Source organism: Salvelinus alpinus, chromosome 5 (assembly GCF_045679555.1).
Source record: "Salvelinus alpinus chromosome 5, SLU_Salpinus.1, whole genome shotgun sequence".
Lineage (NCBI taxonomy): Eukaryota > Metazoa > Chordata > Actinopteri > Salmoniformes > Salmonidae > Salvelinus > Salvelinus alpinus.
Genome location: NC_092090.1, coordinates 35473622 through 35493625, shown reverse-complemented (window position 1 = coordinate 35493625; position 20004 = coordinate 35473622). Strand labels below are relative to the sequence as shown.

At 44.6% G+C, this 20004-nt stretch overlaps 1 protein-coding gene and 1 long non-coding RNA gene across 27 annotated transcripts in view; one reads left to right on the top strand and one right to left on the bottom strand.

The window, feature by feature from the left end:
• Positions 1–20004, bottom strand: part of LOC139576009 (CUGBP Elav-like family member 4) — a 178188-nt gene that overhangs the window by 62763 nt on the left and 95421 nt on the right. The gene's annotated exons all lie outside the window — the stretch shown is intronic.
• LOC139576008 (uncharacterized) lies at positions 9243–9645 on the top strand. Its single transcript, XR_011675044.1, has 2 exons — positions 9243–9372; positions 9478–9645. It is a non-coding gene; the product is annotated as an uncharacterized lncRNA (long non-coding RNA).

Sequence of the window (20004 nt, the reverse complement as noted above, 5' to 3'; positions counted from 1 at the left end):
AGTTTAATATGACAGCTATGACTTATCTCACAGAGCCCGAGTAGTTTTTGCATTAAGTATTTAGTTTGAGTTAAAATCTTTAAAAGTACATCTCATCCCTTAGGCCAAAAAGCCCCTGGTTTTTGACTCATATACCTCTTCCTTATACAACTGTGGTTTGATTTGGACTACCACTGCATTCTTCTGTTCAACACCGTCATATTCTGGCTCCTCCATCAGAACATTCACTGAAGCTGTTGATGCCATTGACAGCATATTAAGCTCAATTAAAGATGACTGTACTGGGAGCGCCAGAGAGAAATTGCCAGTGGTATTGTAGTGGACAGCAAAGGCTACCAGGCTAACACACTGCAAACAGCCCATCTATTCTGTGGCTTCCTTCCACCAAACCCCACCCATCACTCCCATTACCCACTACTCCTCACATGTTGGAGTGTTCAGCTGGGAAGAGAAAAGAGGGAACACACACAGGGGAACGAGCCGATCGCGGAGTAGCTCTCCTCTCTCAAATTGGCCTGCGTGTCCGTAGTCAGCCAGCCAGCTCCCTCTCCCTGTGTGAGGCTGGGGAGTCAGGAGAGGTCGGGCCTGTCGACGTGTGGATTTGAGGGTTAGTAATCACACACTGGCTGTCTGCTGGAACAGCACATGAAGGAGAACTCTGTCTGCCTTCACATGAGGAAGAGGGAAAAGGAAGTGGAGAGGTGGGACCTATTTTTAGCTATTAGCCAGAGCTCCTATATCAAGCAAATAACTTTGGTTGTAGCCAGAGTGTATTCCCTGGTGTGATCCTGTAGCGTAGGGGGGAGGACATGTTTGTGTTTTTGTTTTTGTGTCTCTCTAAATTCGGTCCCCCCTGCTCCCTAATTACATAGCAATTGATTCCCCCTGGACGGAGGAGAGTTGTTGGCGTTCGTTTTTCGCGGTGTGAAACTGGCACTCACTCCACACCGCTATCACTTCCTGGTCCTCTGAGGGACTGGCTGAACAGAATTTCTGAGCGAAGTGAGAGAGAAAGTAGCATTTATAATAGCTCTCCTCTCCTTTCTCTATTTTTACCCTGGGCCCAGCAGGTCTCGGTTGTGAGGTGGGACAGAGTCAGACAGCGAGGGCTTGGGATGAGGAATCTGGCCGTCAGTTTATCTTCTGCTTCATAAAGCCCCCGTTCTCCCTGGCTGCAGATAGAGCGGCCACAGCACTACATTACATTTATGGCCCTTTTTTATCCAGGGATGGAGGGCAGAGGGAGCTGGGCGTGATGCGGGGAGGGGAGGAGGGAGGAGGGAGCTGGGGGTGATGCAGGGATGGGAGGAGGGAGGAGGGAGCTGGGGGTGATGCAGGGAGGGGCGGAGGGAGGAGTGGGGTGAAGATTCGACACAGTGAGACAAGACTAACAAATTAGTCAAAGTGACAGGAGGCTTTATGAGGCTCGCTCGGTACGGCAGCGTTCCTCTCTCTGCCAGGGATATGAAGGGAAGGGGGAGATGAAAGAGGGAGAGGAGGACCAGGAAGACGGAGAGCAGGCCGTTCTCTGCAGGCGGCCCACTGCTCCAGGTATCCGGGACAGGCCCTAGAGTAGATTACACACGGTCGGTTCCACCTGTGTGTACTCTGCTTCCTATAGAGCCCCCGCTGTCCCAGACAGACGGAGCAGCTCAGCAGTGGGGGAGCTCTAGTTCTCTGAAAACAGACAGAGCCAGTCAGCAGTCTAGTAGATATAAGATATACAAATCAAATATATACTGTATCTACACTGAGTATACTAAACATTAGGAACATCTTCCTAACATTGACTTGCACCCCCCTCCCCTCACAACAGTCTCAATTGGTCAGGGATGTTGGCCCATGTTGACTCCAATGCTTCCCACAGTTGTGTCAAATTGGCTGGATGTCCTTTAGTTGGTGGACCATTTTTGATACACACTGGAAACTGTTAAGCGTGAAAAAAACAGTAGTGTTACAGTGATTGACACACTCAAACCGGTGCGCCTGGTACCTACTACCATACCTCGTTCAAAGGAACTTACATCTTTTGTCTTGTGTTTTCACCCTCTGAATGACTGACACGCATACATAATCCATGTCTCAATTGTCTCAAGGCTTAGAAATCCTTCTTTAACATGTCTCCTCCCCTTCATCTACACTGATTGAAGTGGATTTAACCAGTGACATCAATAAGGGATCATAGCTTTCACCTGCATTCACCTGGTCAGTCTATGTTAGGGGTTCCTAATGTTTGGTACACTCAGTATATATATATACATGTCATTCGGGAAGTATTCAGACGCCTTAACTTTTTCCACATTTTGTTACGTTTCAGCCTTATTCAAAAATATATTAAATAAATGTTTTTCCTCATCAATCTACACCTAATACCTCATAAAGACAAAGCGAAAACAGGTTTTTAGAAACAATATTCTCTGGTCTGATGAAACCAAGATTAAACTTTTTGGCCTGAATGCCAAGCATCACGTCTGGAGGAAACCTGGCACCATCCCTACAGTGAAGCATGGTGGTGGCAGCATCATGCTGTGGGGATGTTTTTCAGGGGCAGGGACAGGAGACTCATCAGGATCGAGGCAAAGATGAACAGAGAAAAGTACAGAGAGATCCTTGATGAAAACCTGCTCCAGAGCCCTCAGGACCTCAGACTGGGGGGGAATGTTCACCTTCCAACAGGACAACAACCCTAAGCACACAGCCAAGACTATGCAGGAGTAGCTTCGGGACAAGTCTCTGAATGTCCTTGAGTGGCCCAGTCAGATCCCGGACTTGAACCCGATCGAAGAAACCTGAAAATAGCTGTGCAGCGACGCTCCCCATCCAAGCTGACAGAGCTTGAGAGGACCTGCAGAGAAGAATGGGAGAAACTCCCCAAATACAGGTGTGCCAAGCGTGTAGCGTCATACCCAAGAAGACTTGAGGCTGTAATCGTTGCCAAAGGTACATCAACAAAGTACTGAGTAAAGGGTCTGAATACTTATATAATTGTGATATTTCAGTTTTTTTTTAAATAAATGTGCAAAATGTTCTACAAATCTGTTATTGCTTTGTCATTATGGGGTATTGTGTGTAGATTGATGAGGAATATTTGTTTTTTTTATCCATTTTAGAATAAGTCTGTAATGTAGTAAAATGTGGAAAAAGTCAAGGGGTCTGAATACTTTGCGAATGCACTGTATATTTATATAATGTACTGTATATATACTGAACAAAAATATAAACGCAACATGCAACAATTTCATTGATTTTCCTGAGTTACAGTTCATATCAGGAAATCAGTGAATTGAAAAAAATTCATTAGGCCCTAATCTATGAATTTCACATGACTGGGAAGGGATGCAGCCATGGGTGGGCCTGGGACGGCATAGGCCCACCCACTTGGGAGCCAGGCCTACCGACTGGGGAGCCAGGCCCAGCCAATCATAACCTCACAAAAAGCTTTTATTGCAGAACAAAATACTCCTCAGTTTCATCAGCTGTCTGAGTTTCTGGTCTCAGACATTCCCGCAGGTGAAGATGCCAGATGTGGTGGTCATGGGATCGCGCGGTTACACGTGGTCTGTGGTTGTGAGGCTGGTTGAACGTACAGCCAAAATCTCTAAAACAACATTGGAGGCGGCTTACATTCCTGCGTTGTGTGACAAAACTGCACATTTTAGAGTGGCCTTTAATTGTTCTTGATATGCCACCCCCCATCAGGTGGATGGATTATTTTAGCAAAGAAGAAATACTCACGGACAGGGATGTAAAAAAATGTGTGCCCAAAATTTGAGAGAAATACGCTTTTTGTGTGTATGGAACATTTCTGGTATCTTTTATTTCAGCTCATGAAACATGGGACCAACACTTCACAGTTTGCATTTCTATTTTTGATCAGTATAATTATTTTCTTTTTTTTCCTAAACTTAAAAAAAATACATTTTTGGGATGGAAAACCCCTTTCAGTGTAAACTTAAATGGCTAGAACCAGATCTAAAGTATGTAGTCACACTCTAATAGGTATAATACTGAACTCAGCTCACACTCTAATAGGTATACTACTGAACTCAGCTCACACTCTAATAGGTATACTACTGAACTCAGCTCACACTCTAATAGACTTACTACGGAACTCAGCTCACCCTCTAATAGACTTACTACTGAACTCAGCTCACACTCTAATAGGTATACTACTGAACTCAGCTCACACTCTAATAGGTATACTACTGAACTCAGCTCACACTCTAATAGGTATACTACTGAACTCAGCTCACACTCTAATAGGTATACTACTGAACTCAGCTCACACTCTAATAGGTATACTACTGAACTCAGCTCACACTCTAATAGGTATACTACTGAACTCAGCTCACACTCTAATAGGTATACTACTGAACTCAGCTCACACTCTAATAGGTATACTACTGAACTCAGCTCACACTCTAATAGGTATACTACTGAACTCAGCTCACACTCTAATAGGTATACTACTGAACTCAGCTCACACTCTAATAGGTATACTACTGAACTCAGCTCACACTCTAATAGGTATACTACTGAACTCAGCTCACACTCTAATAGGTATACTACTGAACTCAGCTCACACTCTAATAGACTTACTACGGAACTCAGCTCACACTCTAATAGGTATACTACTGAACTCAGCTCACACTCTAATAGGTATACTACTGAAATCAGCTCACACTCTAATAGACTTACTACTGAACTCAGCTCACACTCTAATATACTTACTACTGAACTCAGCTCACCCTCTAATAGACTTACTACTGAACTCAGCTCACACTCAAATAGACTTACTACTGAACTCAGCTCACACTCTAATAGACTTACTACTGAACTCAGCTCACACTCTAATAGACTTACTACTGAACTCAGCTCACACTCTAATAGACTTACTACTGAACTCAGCTCACACTCTAATAGACTTACTACTGAACTCAGCTCACAGTCTAATAGACTTACTACTGAACTCAGCTCACACTCTAATAGACTTACTACTGAACTCAGCTCACACTCTAATAGACTTACTACTGAACTCAGCTCACACTCTAATAGACTTACTACTGAACTCAGCTCACACTCTAATAGACTTACTACTGAACTCAGCTCACACTCTAATAGACTTACTACTGAACTCAGCTCACACTCTAATAGACCTACTACTGAACTCAGCTAACACACAGCTAGACCTACTACTGAACTCAGCTAACACACACCTAGACCTACTACTGAACTCAGCAAACACACAGCTAGACCTACTACTGAAATCAGCTAGCACACACCTAGACCTACTACTGAAATCAGCTAACACACAGCTATACCTACTACTGAACTCAGCTAACACACAGCTAGACCTACTACTGAAATCAGCTAACACACAGCTAGACCTACTACTGAACTCAGCTAACACACACCTAGACCTACTACTGAACTCAGCTAACACACAGCTAGACCTACTACTGAAATCAGCTAACACACAGCTAGACCTACTACTGAAATCAGCTAACACACAGCTAGACCTACTACTGAAATCAGCTAACACACACCTAGACCTACTACTGAACTCAGCTAACACACAGCTAGACCTACTACTGAAATCAGCTAACACACAGCTAGACCTACTACTGAAATCAGCTAACACACAGCTAGACCTACTACTGAACTCAGCTAACACACAGCTAGACCTACTACTGAACTCAGCTAACACACAGCTAGACCTACTACTGAACTCAGCTAACACACAGCTAGACTTACTACTGAACTCAGCTAACACACAGCTAGACCTACTACTGAAATCAGCTAACACACAGCTAGACCTACTACTGAAATCAGCTAACACACAGCTAGACCTACTACTGAACTCAACTAACACACAGCTATACCTACTACTGAACTCAGCTAACACACAGCTAGACCTACTACTGAAATCAGCTAACACACAGCTAGACCTACTACTGAAATCAGCTAACACACAGCTAGACCTACTACTGAACTCAGCAAACACACAGCTAGACCTACTACTGAAATCAGCTAACACACACCTAGACCTACTACTGAAATCAGCTAACACACAGCTATACCTACTACTGAACTCAGCTAACACACAGCTAGATCTACTACTGAAATCAGCTAACACACAGCTAGACCTACTACTGAACTCAGCTAACACACACCTAGACCTACTACTGAACTCAGCTAACACACAGCTAGACCTACTACTGAAATCAGCTAACACACAGCTAGACCTACTACTGAAATCAGCTAACACACAGCTAGACCTACTACTGAAATCAGCTAACACACACCTAGACCTACTACTGAACTCAGCTAACACACAGCTAGACCTACTACTGAAATCAGCTAACACACAGCTAGACCTACTACTGAAATCAGCTAACACACAGCTAGACCTACTACTGAAATCAGCTAACACACAGCTAGACCTACTACTGAACTCAGCTAACACACAGCTAGACCTACTACTGAACTCAGCTAACACACAGCTAGACCTACTACTGAACTCAGCTAACACACAGCTAGACTTACTACTGAACTCAGCTTGTCACGAATCCCGCTTCCTGAGTCTGGGTTTGCCTGTGTGTCTGTCCTGGAGTGTGTTTCAGGTGTCCTGGAACGCACCCTGTCTGGTTGCCGGGCGAATTAGCTCGTTGGGAGATTGATGTTCACCCGCACCTGTTTCCCATCAGTAATCTGCACACCTGTCCTGATCATCATCTCTTCCCTTCAAAAGCTCTGACCTGACTTCCATTCCCTGCCGGATATATCTACCTTTTTCACATTTAATTGTAAATAAATACTCACCTTCTTCCTACGCTCCTTGTCCTGGTCTGCTTCTGGGTTCGATCTTGAAAGATCGTGACACAGCTAACACACAGCTAGACCTACTACTGAAATCAGCTAACACACAGCTAGACCTACTACTGAAATCAGCTAACACACAGCTAGACCTACTACTGAAATCAGCTAACACACAGCTAGACCTACTACTGAACTCAGCTAAGACACAGCTAGACCTACTACACAAATCCGGCAGGGAATGTATCCCCTGCCCTTGATGAGCTCGGCTTTCGATTCCTTACAGGGTGCTACGGTTTTTACGAAGCTTGATTTACGTAATGCTTATCATTTGGTTCGGATCAAGGAGGGGGACGAGTGGTTGACTGGGTTCAATACTCCGATGGGACATTTTGAGTACCAGGTGATGCCGTTTGGACTGACCAACGCTCCGGCTGTGTTCCAAAGTATGGTGAATGACGTTCTGAGAGATATGATTGGTATTTTTGTGTTCGTTTACCTGGATGATATCCTCATCTTCTCAAAGGAGCTTTCTAGCCACGTTCTGCATGTCAAGCAGGTCCTGCAGCGGTTATTGGAGAACCGTCTGTTCGTGAAGGCTGAGAAGTGTGATTTTCACGCCCACACAACGTCCTTCCTCGGGTACATCATATCCAGGGGAGAGATCAAGATGGACCAAGAGAAGGTTCGGGCGGTTCGGGATTGGGTCCAGCCCGGTACAAGATTGCAGCTCCAGAGATTCCTGGGGTTTGCGAATTTTTATCGGAGAGTTATCCGTGACTACAGCCGGGTGGCTGCACCTTTAACTGCCCTGACGTCTTGCACCAGAAAGTTCTGTTGGACTCCTGAGGCAGACCGAGCATTTCTGGACTTGAAGAGCCGATTCACCAACGCCCCGATTCTCTCTCAACCTGACACTTCCTGTCAGTTCGTTGTGGAAGTGGATGCTTCTGATGTGGGTGTGGGCGCCATCCTGTCCCAGCGTAGCTCCACTGACGGTAAACTCCATCCCTGCGCTTTCTACTCTTGTCGTCTTTCTCCAGCTGAAAGAAACTACGATGTGGGTAACCGGGAGCTTCTCGCTGTGAAGCTTGCCTTGGAGGAGTGGCGTCACTGGTTGGAGGGAGCGGAGCAACCGTTTGTGGTCTGGACTGACCACAAGAATCTGGCTTACGTGCAATCGGCCCAGCTCTGGGCTTCTTCACCCCCTACCTATTCCTCGGCGACCTTGGTCGCATCTGGCCCTGGATTTTGTCACGGGATTGCCCCCTTCTGTTGGGAACACGGTCATTCTGACCATTGTGGACAGATTCAGCAAGTTTGCTCATTTTGTTCCTCTCTCCAAGCTTCCATCGGCTACGGAGACGTCCGAGATCCTGGTCAGGGAGGTTTTCAGGGTTCACGGATTGCCCAGTGACATTGTTTCTGACCGTGGTCCTCAGTTTACCTCTGCTGTCTGGAAATCCTTCTGTTTGGCCATTGGAGCTACAGTCAGTCTCACTTCGGGATTTCACCCACAATCAAATGGTCAGGCGGAGAGAGCCAACCAGAAGATGGAGTCCACGCTGCGTTGTCTTGTCTCCTCTGATCCTACCTCTTGGTCATCTCAATTACCCTGGGTTGAGTATGCCCATAATACTCTTCCTTCATCTGCCACTGGGATGTCCCCCTTCCAATGCCTTTACGGATACCAACCTCCTTTGTTTTCTTCTCAGGAAAGGGATCTCTCGGTTCCCTCTGTCCAGACCCACATTCGTCGTTGCCACCGGACCTGGCATCGGGCCAGGAAGGCTCTCCTTAGAGTTTCTGACCGGTATCAGATCCAGGCGAATCGTCGCCGTATTCCTGCCCCAGCTTATACGGTTGGAGATAAGGTTTGGTTGGCTACACGGGATCTTCCTCTACGGACGGAGTCAAGGAAGTTGTCACCGAAGTTCATTGGTCCGTTTGTAGTGGAGAGAATCATTAATCCTGTTGTGGTTCGACTCAAGTTACCTGCAACACTTAGAGTGCATCCCACTTTTCATGTCTCCTGTCTCAAGCCGGTTCACCTCAGTCCTCTGTTGCCTCCTCCTCCTCGTCCTCCTCCTCCTCGGATGATCGGAGGTGGTCCGGTCTACACGGTGCGCCGCATCATGGACTCCAGACGGCGGGGTCGAGGGTACCAGTATCTAGTGGATTGGGAAGGATATGGTCCAGAGGAGAGGAGTTGGATTCCTCGGCGTCAGATCCTGGATGACGACCTGCTTCGTGACTTCTACCGCCTCCATCCTGGCGCTCCAGGTAGTCCGCCCGGTGGCGTTCGTCGGAGGGGGGGTACTGTCACGAATCCCGCTTCCTGAGTCTGGGTTTGCCTGTGTGTCTGTCCTGGAGTGTGTTTCAGGTGTCCTGGAACGCACCCTGTCTGGTTGCCGGGCGAATTAGCTCGTTGGGAGATTGATGTTCACCCGCACCTGTTTCCCATCAGTAATCTGCACACCTGTCCTGATCATCATCTCTTCCCTTCAAAAGCTCTGACCTGACTTCCATTCCCTGCCGGATCGTTAGCCATGAACAGTAGGTTGTGCCTGAGTACCAGACTCCAGTTGGATAGTATTTGTTTTGTTGTTTTCATTTACGTATTGCTTGCCTTGAACTTACCTCCGTTTGTTTTGCCTTCAGTTACTCACCTGGATCATTCACTCCATTCCCGCCTGGTTGACAGAGGATTCTACTACTACATTGGATTCACCTATTTCCCCTCATCTATTCACCACCGCTGCCCGCTACGCCATCTGGATATATCTACCTTTTTCACATTTAATTGTAAATAAATACTCACCTTCTTCCTACGCTCCTTGTCCTGGTCTGCTTCTGGGTTCGATCTTGAAAGATCGTGACACAGCTAACACACAGCTAGACCTACTACTGAAATCAGCTAACACACAGCTAGACCTACTACTGAAATCAGCTAACACACAGCTAGACCTACTACTGAAATCAGCTAACACACAGCTAGACCTACTACTGAACTCAGCTAAGACACAGCTAGACCTACTACTGAACTCAGCTAAGACACACCTAGACCTACTACTGAACTCAGCTAACACACACCTAGACCTACTACTGAAGTCAGCTAACACACAGCTAGACCTACTACTGAAATCAGCTAACACACAGCTAGACCTACTACTGAAATCAGCTAACACACAGCTAGACCTACTACTGAAATCTGCTAACACACAGCTAGACCTACTACTGTAATCAGCTAACACACAGCTAGACCTACTACTGAACTCAACTAACACACAGCTAGACCTACTACTGAAATCAGCTAACACACAGCTAGACCTACTTATCTTCTCATAGAGTTGATCAGGCTGTTGATTGTGGCTTGTGGAATGTTGTCCCACTCCTCTTAAATGGCTGTGCGAAGTTGCTGGATATTGTCGGGAACTGGAAAACTCTGTTGTACAGAGCATCCCAAACATGCTCAATGGGTGACATGTCTGGTGAGTATGCAGGCCATGGAAGAACTGGGACATTTTCAGCTTCCAGGAATTGTGCACAGATCCTCGCGACATGGGTCCGTGCATTATCATGCTGAAACATGAGGTGATGGCGGTGGTTAAATGGCGCGACAATGGGCCTCAGGATCTCTGTGCATTCATAACCCCAAGGCCACCAAGGGGCAGCAAACCGCTCGCCCACACGTCACCATACTGCCCGGTACAGTTGAAACCAGGATATAAACACATTTCTGCACAGAATTTGAGAGAAATAAGCTTTTTGTGGGCATGGGATCTTTTATTTCAGCTCATGAAACATGGGACCAACACTTTACATGTTGTGTTTACACACAAACACACAGTCACCTATCCCACCCCCAGGCATGCACACACGAACACACACAAATACACAGACACACACACTTGCTGAGAGTACCCTGGCTGTTGGAGCTGTTAGAGCAGAGGCAGTTTGTGAAAATGATCACATCAATCGAAGTGATAAATAAAAGACTGGGAGGATTGATAAAGTGCCACAATTATTTGGAAGACAAATAGCTGAATTTGCTTTTGAAATTGGACTGGATCTCAGCGCAATGGAATAGAACTCATCATCATCAATGAGGCTGTCATTAGACTGTTCTCTGTCACAGGGACAATATCTGAGTGGACTGTTGGATCCATCTGCCAAATAAGCTCAAATAGGAGCTGCTCATGGGAACATTACCAGTGATATATAGAGACTACATGGCAAAACATAACATTTTAAACGCACAATACATCAATTTACAATTCTGCTGAGAAGTATTCCATCACGTTTTATTAGTTTGTACACTGAATGCCACATCCTTTTAATGTTTTTTCTTTGCAAATGCTGGTTGGTAGTAAAAAGGTGTTGTCTGCAAAATAGCATACAAGCTCTAAATGTATTCATTCATTAGCGTTATTCATATCAGTGGCAGTGACAAATGCAAAGACGCAAAATAGTATTTCAAGCTTATGTCTGCTACCTGTTGTTATGACCATACACAACACGTCTGAAGCATTAGCTTCGCAGAAAGAGAGCATCATTTGATCATTTTTCTCGTCTCTCAAATAAAACACCCTCCTAGACAAAAAAAGGTTATTAGCATCTATCAAACCACATCATTTATTTAAGACTTTTTAATCCTCTGAGTTTTACAGATATACACGCCGTAATGCATTGCTTAATGCTGCATGAATATCAAAGCCATAATAAATACTTTATTGGATTAAATAGGAGTGTATACTGTATGTGGCTGTGTAGGAGGAATCTTGATATCATAACTGTTAGAGACCACATGAGGTTATGAACCAATGAGAGCATATCACATACCATTCACTGTGTACACAAAGCAACAGAGGCGGTATACAAATGAGAAGTTTGAGGCAAACTAGCTAAGCATAACATATTACCATTGTGATGGGGCGACAAGAGGGGTGCAGGGGTCCACTGATATAGGGAGTGTGTGTTTACGTATATAAGGTCCTCAAGGGAGAGAGAGGGGGAAATCAATCATTTCCAGGGTTAAATCCCAGAACCGGACAAGAACCTGACACCCTCAGCACACAGGGGGACAGGAGGTGGCAGCATTCCCTCCCCCATGCAGTGCCTTGCAAAAGTATTCACCCCCTTGGCATTTTTCCTATTTTGTTGTATTACAACTTGTAATTTAAAAATGATTTTTATTTGGATTTCATGTAATGAACATACACAAAATAATCCAAACTGGTGAAGTGAAATGAAAAAAATTACTTGTTTAAAAAATTATAAAAAATAAAAAACTGAAAACTGGTGCATGCATATGTGTCACACCCTGATCTGTTTCACCTGTCCTTGTTATTGTCTCAACCCCCTCCAGGTGTCGCTTGTTTCCCCCAGTGTATTTATCCCTGTGTTTCCTGTCTCTCTGTGCCAGTTCGTCTTGTATGTTCCAAGTCAACCAGCGTTTTTTCCCCGAACTCCTGCCCTTTGCTATTCTCCTTTATCTAGTCCTCCCGGTTTTGACCCTTGCCTGTTCTGGAATCTGTACCCGCCTGTCTGACCATTCTGCCTACCTTGACCTCGAGCCTGTCTGCCACTCTGTACCTCCTGGACTCTGAACTGGATTTGACATTTTGCCTGTCCACGACCATTCTCTTGCCTAGTCTGCAACACCACTAAGCAAGGGGCACCACCAAGCAAGCAGTACTATGAAGACCAAGGAGCTCTCCAAACAGGTCAGGGACAAAGTTGTGGAGAAGTACAGATCAGGGTTGGGTTATAAAAGCAACAGCCCACAGAGCACCATTAAATCCATTATTCAAAAATGTAAAGAATATGGCACCACAACAAACCTGCCAAGGGAGGGCCGCCCACCAAAACTCATTGACCAGGCAAGGAGGGCATTAATCAGAGAGGCAACAAAAAGACCAATGATAACCCTGAAGGAACTGCAAAGTTCCACAGCGGAGATTGGAGTATCTGTCCATAGGACCATTTTAAGCCTTACACTCCACAGAGCTAGGCTTTACAGAAGAGTGACCAGAAAAAAATAAACAAACATGTTTGGTGTTCGCCAAAAGGCATGTGGGAGACTCTCCAAACATATGGAAGGAGGTACTCTGGTCAGATGAGACTAAAATTTAGCTTTTTGGCCATCAAGGAAAACGCTATGTCTGGCGCAAACCCAACACCTCTCATCACCCTGAGAACACCATCCCCACAGTGAGGCATGGTGGCGGCAGCATCATGCTTGTGGATGTTTTTCATTGGCAGGGACTGGGAAATTGGACAGAATTGAAGGAATGATGGATGGTGCTAAATACAGGGAAATTCTTGAGGGAAACCTGTTTCAGTCTTCCAGAGATTTGAGACTAGGACGGAGGTTCACCTTCCAGCAGGACAATGACCCTAAGCATACTATTAAAGCAACACTCGAGTGGTTTAAGGGGAAACATTTAAGTGTCTTGGAATGGCCTAGTCAAAGCCCAGACCTCAATCCAATTGAGAATCTGTGGTATGACTTAAAGATTGCTGTACATCAGCGGAACTCATCCAACTTGAAGGAGTTGAAGCAGTTTTTCTTTGAAGAATGAGACTTGCAGCTGTAATTGCTGCAAAAGGTGGCTCTACAAATTGTTGACTTTGGGGGGTGAATAGTTTTCTGTTTTTCTGTCTTATTTCTTGAAAATATTTTGCATCTTCAAAATGGTAGGCAAACCACCCAAAAATCTAATTTAATTCCAGGTTGTAAGGTAACAAAATAGGAAAAATTCCAAGGGGGGTGAATACTTTCACAAGCTACTGTATGCGCCCCTAGACCGAACTACGACAACATAACCAACAAAAACGGGTCACAACTCCTGCAGCTCTGTTGCACGCTGGGTATGTACATAGTCAATGGTAGGCTTCGAAGGGACTCCTATGGTAGGTACACCTACAGCTTATCTCTTGGCAGTAGTACTGTAGACTACTTTATCACTGACCTCAACCCAGTCTCTCAGAGCGTTCACAGTCAGCACACTGACACCCCTATCAAATCACAGCAAAAATCGCAGTCTACTTGAACAGAGCAACATTCAATCATGAGGCATTAAAGCCAAAGTAACTGAATAATATTAAGAAATACTATAGATGGAAGGAAAGTAGTGTGGAAACCTACCAAAAAACAAATTCAATCCCTTTTAGACTTCCTGGAAAAAAACGTTCCATTGTAATAATGAAGTTGTAAACTTGGCAGTTGAAAATCTAAACAGTATATTTGACCTCTCAGCTTCCCAATCAAATTCAAAAATGTCAAACAGAAAACCAAAGAAAATGAACAACAATGACAAATGGTTTGATGAAGAATGCAAAAACCTAAGAAAGAAATTGAGAAACCTATCCAACCAAAAACATAGAGACCCAGAAAGCCTGAGTCTACGCCTTCACTACGGTGACTCTCCAAAACAATACAGACATACACTATGGAAAAAGAAGGAACAGCACGTCAGAAATCACCTCAATGTAATTGAAGAATCCATAGACTCTAACCACTCCTTGGAAAATTAGAAAACACTAAACTAACAACAACACGAAGAGTTATCTATCCATAATGGAGATGTATGGGTAAACCACCTCTCCAATCTTTTTGACCCTATAACAAAGAACAAACATCAAAAACATAGACATGATCAAATACAAATCTTAGAATCAACAATTAAAGACTACCAGAACACACTGGATTCTCCAATTACATTGAATGAACTACAGGACAAAATGCCAACCCTCCAACCCAAAAAGGCCTGTGGTGTTGATGGTAGCCTCAGTGAAATTATAAAATATACAGACCACAAATTCCAATTGGCTATACTTAAACTCTTTAACATCATCCTTAGCTCTGGCATCTTCCCCCATATTTGGAACCAAGGACTGATCACCCCAATCCACAAAAGTGGAGACAGATTTGACCCGAATAACTACCATGGGATATGTGTCAACAGCAACCTTGGGAAAATCCTCTGCATTATCATTAACAGCAGACTCATACATTTCCTTAGTGAAAACAATGTACTGAGCAAATGTCAAATTGGCTTAAGCTTAAGCCCCACCCTCTTCAGCATATATATCAACGAATTGGCGAGTGCAATAGAACAGTCTGCAGCACCCGGCCGCACCCTACTAGAATCTGTAGTCAAATGTCTACTATTTGCTGATGATCTGGTGCTTCTGTCCCCAACTAAGGAGAGCCTACAACAGCACCTAGATCTTCTGCACAAATTCTTCCAGACCTGGGCCCTGACAGTAAATCTCAGTAAGACAAAAATAATGGTGTTCCAAAAAAGGTCCAGTCGTCAGGACCACAAATACAAATTCCATCTAGACCCCATTGCCCTAGACCAGGTATTCCCAGGGGTACGCTCAATGCCGTCGGTGGTACGCCAAATACAAATATGATTCACATTGTTTATTTTTATTATTCAAATTTTCAAACAGTCCATTTCTATTTTCAAACGGGAATATACATTTGAGTGAGGTTTTTTTCTTGCCTGAGTAGCCTCGTTTCACTGCCAAAAATCAAACTAAACCATCTAGTGTTTGGCGAAATAACAACAAAATGTAAACTACAAGTAGCCTAGTCAAATAAGTAAGATCCAATCACATTAACCGTTGCTCTCTCATGGGAATTCCACTAACGGACCCTTATGTAGCCAAATGTAGCTGCTGCTCATTCCGTTTGCTCGAAAATGGATAAATGGTAAAAAAAAAGTAAGGCCCGCGTCCATAGAGACACATACCAGCTCTACTGGTAGTACTGCTACAGTACTACACCTGCACCTGTTGACGACACAAGTTGTTCTTCTCCCAGGAGCACATCCAAAGCACACCCCCCCCCCCCTTACCCGGGAAAGCACCGAACAACAGACAGGGACGTTGGACCATCGAAGAGGTGAAAATATGATGAGAACTACATTGTTTTGGGGTTCACTTATATTGGGAGTAGTGCCTTTCCTCAGCCACAGCGTGTAATATGTGCAAAAGTACTATCTCAAAACTCAATGAAAACATAAGCCACGGGAGTTTTTTGAGTGAGAATTAATACGACTTTCGAGTATTAAGACATGTATAAAAGCAACAGATACCATTAATAAGATGGGGCTAGAAGCATCTTATATGGTGAACTAGCGAGTGGTTAGGACAGGCAAGCCCCATGCTACTGTGGAGGACTTAATTCTTCCTGCTGCCGCGGATATGGCTGAGACAATGCTGGGGGAAAAGGCCATCAGTTACATGGCAGGAGATGTTTTGAAACAATTACTGCTTCGCATACAAACCAGTGAATTCTATGCGTACAGCTGGATGAGTCAACAGACTTGGCGGGCCTGGCACAGCTCCTGGTATATGTCCATTAAGTTTATGGGGGTCAATTAAGGAAGACATCCTCTTCTGCAAACCACTGGAAACCAGGACAGCAGGAGAGGATATTTTTAAAGTACTGGACAGCAAAAGGACTTTAGTGGTCAAGATGTGCTGGTATCTGTATTAATGGCGCAAAAGCTATGACAAGGAGACATAGTGGAGTGGTAATGTGCGTGCAAGCACTTGCTCCCGACGCCCCTTGGGTACACTGCAGCATCCACTGAAAGGCTCTTGCTGCCAAGGGAATGCCTGACAGCTTGAAAAACGTTTTGGACAAGGCTCCTGAACTCTCGTGTATTTTCGGCAATATGCAATGATATGGACAGCGACCATGTAACGCTTTAATAACATACAGAAGTGCGCTGGTTATCAAGGGGCAAAGTATTGACACGTTGTTTTGAATTGAGAGACGAGCTTAAAGTTTTCTTTAATGACCATAATTTTCACTTTTCTGACCGCTTGCATGATGACGAGTTTCTCACACAACTGGCCTATCTGGGTGATGTTTTTTCTCGCCTAAATGATCTGAATCTAGGATTACAGGGACTCTCCGCAACTATATTCAGTGTGCGGAACAAAATTGAGGCCATGATTAAGAAGTTGGAGCTCTTCTCTGTCTGCATTAACAAGGACAACACACAGGTCTTTCCATCATTGTATGATCTTTTGTGTGCAAATGAACTCAAGCTTACGGACAATGTCAAATGTGATTTAGCGAAGCACCTGAGTGAGTTGCGTGCGCAATTACACAGGTACTTTCCTGAAACGGATGACACAAACAACTGGATTCATTATCCCTTTCATGCTCTGACTCCAGTCCACTTACCGATATCTAAACAAGAGAGCCTCATCAAAATTACAACAAGCAGTTCTGTGAAAATTTAATTTAATCAGAAGCCACTGCCACATTTCTGGATTGGGCTGCGCTCAGAGTATCCTGCCTTGGCAAATCGCGCTGTAAAGACACTGATGCCCTTTGCAACCACATACCTATGTGAGAGTGGATTCTCGGCCCTCACTAGCATGAAAACTAAATACAGGCACAGACTGTGTGTGGAAAATTATTTAAGACTGAGACTCTCTCCAATACAACCCAACATTGCAGAGTTATGTGCATCCTTTCTAGCATACTCTTCTCATTAACCTTTGGAGAGTTATTCACAATTTTCGAGGAACAAATAAGGTTTTATATATAAGATGGTTAAATAAAGAGCAAAATTATTATTTTGGGCCCTGGTCCTAAAAGAGCTCTTTGTCACTTCCCACGATCCATGTTGTGACAAAAACTCACACTCATTCTTATGTTTAATAAATTAATCGTATAGTGTGTGTGGCAGGCTTACAATGATGGCAAAAAACAACATTTGAGAGTGCGCTGACCCTGGTGCTAGCTGGAGGTTGAATGTTTGAAAGGGTACGGGACTATAAAAGGTTTGGGAACCACTGCCCTTGAGTAAACAAAAAACTATACATACCTCGGCCTAAACATCAGCGCCACAGGTAACATCCACAAAGCTGTGAACGAGCTGAGAGACAAGGCAAGAAGGGACTTCTATACCATCAAATGGAACATACAATTCGTCATACCAATTAGGATCTGGCTAAAAATACTTGAATCAGTTATAGAACCCATTGCCCTTTATGATTGTGAGGTCTGGGGTCCGCTCACCATCCAAGAATTCAACAAAATGTGACAAACACCAAATTGAGACTGTGTGCAGATTTGACCCAACCAAATAATGACAAAACAAAAAGATAACTACTTGACACATTGGAAAGAATTAACAAAGAAACAGAGCAAACTAGAATCCTACTTGGCCCTAACCAGAGAGTACACAGTGGCAGAATACCTGACCACTGTGACTGACCCAAACTTAAGGAAAGCGTTGACTATGTACAGACTCAGTGAGCATAGCCGTGCTATTGAGAAAGGCCGCCGTAGGCAGACCTGGCTCTCAAGAGAATGAGGTGGAAACTGAGCTGCACTTCCTAACCTCCTGCCAAAAGTATGACAACATTAGAGACACATATTTACCTCAGATTACACCAATTAACAAAGAATTTGAAAACAAACCCAACTACCACAGTGTGCCATCACAGCAGCAAGATGTGTGACCTGTTGCCACATTGTAAATACAACCCATATTTATGTTTCTTTATTTTCCCTTTTGTACTTTCACTATTTGCACATCGTTACAACACTGTATTTATACATAATATAACATTTGAAATGTCTTTATTATTTTGGAACTTCTGTGAGTGTCATGTTTACTGTTCATTTTTATTGTTTATTTCACTTTTGTTTATGATCTACTTCACTTGCTTTGGCAATGTTAACATATGTTTCCCATGCCAATAAAGCCCTTCAATTGAATTGAATAGAATAGAATAGAAGAGAGAGAGAGAATTATGTAATGTACGGCACAGTAAAGGTAGCCTGAGGTATAGGCAGACTAACAGTCTGACGCAAAGGCCAGGCTGAGAGACTCTGAGAGTGGTGCTAACTTATCTGGACTTTAATTAAACCTCTCAGTGCACGCTGCACCTGCCTGCCTGCCTGCTTTCCCCCAATGACAATAAAGAGGGTTAGTATCTGCTCAGTGTGTGTAGCCTGAACCAAACCAACACACACAGCTCAACACCAGGATTCTAAACGCTATAAGCCAGAACTGCGTCATTGCCTCTCACTCTCTCTCTCTGGCTGAAACTACCATTTCTCTCTCTCTCTCTCTCTCTCTCATTCTCTCTCATGCACACACACAGGGTATGCCGAGTGATCAGTGAGTGGTCAGTGTCTAGGTACATGTCTGGGTGGACCGTGGCTGTCAGAGTGCACTGGTGTCTGGGTCCACATGCTGTGACAGTTAATTAGGGCTGGCCACAGAGCAGAGGCCTGGATGGGAGCTGTGTTGTTTTGAGATGTAGTGTCTGGGTGCCTGATGAGGTGCTCTGTGCTGCTCTGCCTCTCCTAGACCTCTGAGGGTAGCTAGATGGCACTGTGACAGGGTGACAGCCACCACCGTACCGTCGCCATGGCTCCCCCTGCACCTCCTCCCCCCTCTCTGCTTCATTAGACCCCCTCTGTCATTAATTACATTCATACACTTGTATTAGTCTTCCATTTAGGCTAATCAACAACCACGGCCCTCTGCCGACATCATTAAGTCACACAACAAACAGCCAGCCAGCCAGTCAGCCAGCCAGCCAGTCAGCCAGGGTCTTAGGGAAAGGGGACGCTACAGTCCTTTTTGTGAACATTAACCCTTTGCGAGCAGGTAATGAGCCAGCCTGGTGTGTATCTCCTCTGGGCTTGTTGTCCTGTATTTCTGTCCGACCACCTGCCTGCGTCTTCACACGGCTGTCATTAGCAGATGTGGCGTCTAGCGCTAGCCAGTATAGCTGGGGGAGACAGGGAGGTTTAAATAGCTTGTTGTTAACACACTGGAGCACTCTAATAAAAGGCTGAAAGTAAATTGGGATGAGGTCGGACAGCAAAGGCCTGTGTGTGTGTGTTTGTATGTTTGTGTGTGTTGTGGGTAATGTGTGATGTGAGAATGGAACACCCAGGTTGGAGAATGGGGCCTTGGTGACAGGGAGCTCTGCCAAGTGTCCAGACCGGCAGGGGAGCTGCTCACTGGGAAGTGTTCCCTGGGGTTTGAGACACACACAAACTGAGTGTCATACTTGGGTTCTAATATTGTACACATATGCACGCACACACACACACACACACACACACACACACACACACACACACACACACACACACACACACACACACACACACACACACACACACAC